This window comes from Myotis lucifugus, unplaced genomic scaffold (assembly GCF_000147115.1).
Source record: "Myotis lucifugus unplaced genomic scaffold, Myoluc2.0 scaffold_21, whole genome shotgun sequence".
Lineage (NCBI taxonomy): Eukaryota > Metazoa > Chordata > Mammalia > Chiroptera > Vespertilionidae > Myotis > Myotis lucifugus.
The window spans coordinates 4945841-4950058 of NW_005871069.1; the positions used below are offsets into that span (position 1 = coordinate 4945841).

General features: G+C 43.5%; 1 pseudogene; it reads left to right on the plus strand.

The window, feature by feature from the left end:
• The first annotated feature begins 2971 nt into the window (after positions 1-2971).
• On the plus strand, positions 2972-4218 carry LOC102435601 (annotated as a pseudogene).

The window sequence follows — 4218 nt, forward strand, 5'->3', positions numbered from 1 at the left end:
TTTTAGATAATGCATTGTCATGAAACTTTATTTCATCTAAAAGAACCTCACGTTAAATCAAGTTGTTAATTTTAGCTGCATTATTTTTTAGGTTTTTATTTCTCCTTTTAAAATTTGTTTTTTTCCATACATTTATGAATGCTGAAACTACAAAAGTATGTGCAGCTTTGTTTACATATAAGTAACATTAAATGAAAAACAATTTAATTAAATAATAGGGTCTACCACCCAGCTTTTACAATATAACATGGTCCGCAAATTTTTTTCTGTAAAAGTTCCGATAGTTAATATTGGGCTTTGTGGCTATTCCAATAAGGCTGTTGATATTAAGCAGTCAACAGGCTGCATGTGGTCCACAGGCTATAGTTTTTTGACTTCTGACTTAAAATTAAGCCTAGCATGTTTTCTTGGGGAAAATAATAAATCACCACTGGAGTGATGTCGGCAAGCTGGCAGAGTGAAAAGCTTCAAGTTCCTGCCCTGCTCCCCTCAAAACATACACACACACACACACACACACACACACACACACAACAGAAACTGTCAGAACTAACATTGTCAGAACTCTGGAAAATAATCAGTTTTATAGCTACAAAGAAAATGCTGAATCAGGAAATAGGCAAGCTAAAAATAGTAAACAAGCTTGTGGCTTTCTTTTTATTTGTCTTGTTATATTTCCCTCTAAATCAGTAACAGGATTAAAAATGTCAACTTCCTTTCCCAATGTGGGACTGAATGGATCTTATTTGCAAGTTTCTGTGTATGTCTGTTTTAGTCTGTCTGAAGAACAGAAGCAAGGTGCTCATCTTTGTTTTGCCTAATATGGAGCCCATTAAGAACAGAAAAGTGGCCATCAATGACTGTAAGGATAACCAAAAACTCATAGCAATCGGGACAAAATTACAGTTGAGACATATAATAGACTGCTAAGTCCTCAAAGGAAAAGCTGAGGAGAATTTATTTGAGGAATTAGGAAATTCAAAAGCACCCATGTATAGAGGGGAATTTAGAAATCCATGTACTTACACAGAGCAGGACATATGCTCAAAAACATGAAGATCCTAATCTTTCACTTCTGACTTAGCTCTAGCCTAACTGTTGAAGGAACATCTTACCAAGAGACAATCTGTGAAGACAATAAGAGGTTGTTTGTTGTCGCAACTCCTAGCATTCAAAGAAATCTCTGTCAAAAATTTCCCTGCCCGGCCCGGCCTTCGTGGCTCATTTGGTTGATCATCGACCTATGAACCAGGAGGTCATGGTTCGATTCCTGGTCAGGGCACATGCCTTGGTTGTGGGCTGGATCCCCAGTGTGGGGAGTGCAGGAGGCAGCCAATCAATGATTCTCTCTCATCATTGATGATTCTATCTCTCACTCCCTCTCCCTTCTTCTCTGAAATCAATAAAAATATATTTAAAAACAAAACAATTTCCCTGCCTGGCTGGTGTGGCCGAGTGGTTGAGCACTGACCTATGCACCAGCAGGTCACTGGTTTGATTCCCAGTCAGGGCACATGCCCAGGTTGCAGGCTCAATCCTCAGTGGGGGCATGTAGGAGGCAGCTGATCTATGTAGATGTTTCTCTCTCATCGATGTTTCTATCTCTCTTTCCCTTCCTCTCTCTTTAAAAAATCAATAAAAACATTTTAAAAAATATTCCCTGAACATAAGCTAAAGAAAGAGAAACTTCAATGAAAGCAAACAAGGAATATATTCTTTCCAAAAATACTTTGGAATAGTCACTAAACAAAGTAAACTAGACAATCATCAACAATTATTAATGAGCTAACCCTAAGGAAGAGTGAAAATCTGACTTCCAGAGTTACTTCATTGCAATATACAAATTCCAGGTATCAACGAAAAATTTTCAAGGCATACAAAGAAACAGGAAAGCCCATTTAATAGAACAAAATAAATGGACAGAAAACATCCCTAAGGAAGTCCAATCATTGGATTTACTAAGTAGAGATTTTAAAACAATCATTATAAGTGTGCTCAAAGAACTAAATAAAATATTGAACAAATAAGTATAAAAATAAAGAAAACAATGAATAAACAAAATTAAAATGTCTTTACGGATATAGAAGATATAAAGAGGAACAAAGCAAAAATACTAAAGCAGAAAAAGACAATAACTGAAATAAAAATTTTACTAGAGGTGATCAACAGTAGATTTGAACAAGCAATAGAAGGAATCAGTGAACTTAAAGGTAAGACTATTAAAATGATCAAGTCTCAGGGGCAGAAAGAAAAAAAAATAAGAAAATGAACACTGCCCAAGGGACTTATGGGACAGCAAGAAACAGGTCTTATGTTTTATGGGAATTCCAGAAGAAGAAAAGAGAGAAAATAGGATAGAAAGATTCCTTGAATAGCAATGTCCAAAAACACGGTTCAAATTTGACAAAAGACATGAATGTGCATATCTAAGAAGTTCAATGAACTCAATGCAGTATAAATTCAAAGAGATCCACATCAAGATATCTATATATATAAAAAGCCTGTGACCATAACGACCAAATGAAGGGTCCATCTTCCTGGCCCTCAGACTGCAATTGATCAGGGGATGGCTAACCGGGAAACTGGGGTCCCTCAGGCTCTGATCAATTGGTGGCAGGGCAACTGGTGAGTGGCTGGAAGCAGACCTCTTGGTCCCTCCTCCCGGCCCTCAGGCTGCAATCGATGGGTGGCAGAGGCAGAGTGGAACTGGGGAATGGCTCCCTTAGTAGTCCTGCAGGTTTAATCTCCAGAGGACAGGCCAGGCACCAACAGACCAGCACCACCAGCATGATCCCAACAGCACTGCTGGTCTCCTGGAACTCAGCCTCAGGCACTGCAGCTGCTTCCCCTCCCTAGATGCTCCATAAGGAAGAAAAGATACCACCAGCAGCACCAGGGGTGACCAGCGGTGACTGCTCTCCCCATGCTTCCTCCAGGTCACTCAAGCTGGCCCCCGCCCACCCCACTCCAGATGAAGTGTGATCACTGCACATGGAAGGAATGTAGTAAAAAAACAAAAACCGATGACCAAGAGAATGCCACAGTCAACGTCTGGAGTCCGGCTCAGGAGAATGAAGAGAAGGGAGAATTCCATAAGTTGGCCGACACCAAGATATTTCTGAGTGACTGCCTGGCATGTGACAGTTGTATGACTGCAGAGGAAGGAGTCCAAGTTTCTCAGCAGAACACCAAGGTCTTCTTCCGTGTTCTGAACCTTAATAAGAAATGTGATACCTCACAGCACAAGGTGCTGGCAGTTTCCGTGTGTCCTCAGTCTCTGCCTTATTTTGCTGCTACATTCAGCCTGTGTCACTGATGCATCCAGAAGGCTCTGTGGCTTCCTCAAAAGCTTTGGGGCACACTGTCTTTGACATGAAGATAGCTGTGTACTTCAGCATCCTGGAGTGTCACCCCATCACCTCCCACCTCTGCAGGCCAAGTCTCCCCAGCAGATCATGGGCTTTCTAGTGAAGGATTACTTCTTCAGCCAGAAGAACCTGTCCCCAGACAAGATTTTCCACGTCACTGTGGCCCTGTGTTATGACAAGAAACTGGAGGCCCTTCGAGAAGATTTTCCCACAGCTTTACATAGTTCCCGGGGTGCTGACTGCGTGTTAACCTCAGGTGAAATTGTCCAGATAATGGAACAAAGTGACCTCACCTTGAATGATGCCACCTTGAACACTCTGTTTGGAGACATGAAGGAGGAGGAGATGAGGCTCCATGAGGGTGCCAGCTCCGACGGGTACCTGGTGCACATCTTCAGGCACATGGCCAAGGAGCTGTTCAATGAGGACGTGGGAGTGCTCACCTATCGCACCCTGAGGAACAAAGACTTCCAGGAGGTCACCCTTGAAAGGGATGGAGTGGTTCTGCTACGCTTTGAGGCTGCTTAGGCTTTTGCAACATCCAGAAGTGGTCCTGAAGTTGTAGAGGGGGAAGTTCCCCTGCCACTTTGTGGAGGTCCTGGCCTGCGCTGGGGATGCCTAAAGCGTCAGGGGCCAGGCCCAGGCAGAGGACGGGCGTGCAGACAGGGCACTGCTGCAGCAGATGGAAGGCATCTACGCTGCCATCCCAGTGTGGCCCCCGGAGACTAGCGTCCATGTGCAGGAGCTGTACCAGGAGTGGCTGGTGGGGGGACGACTCCCTCCGGGCCCAGGTAGCCCTGCACACCGCCTAGCAGGGCCCAGGGCAGCCTGCCAGAACATCAAGTGGTAA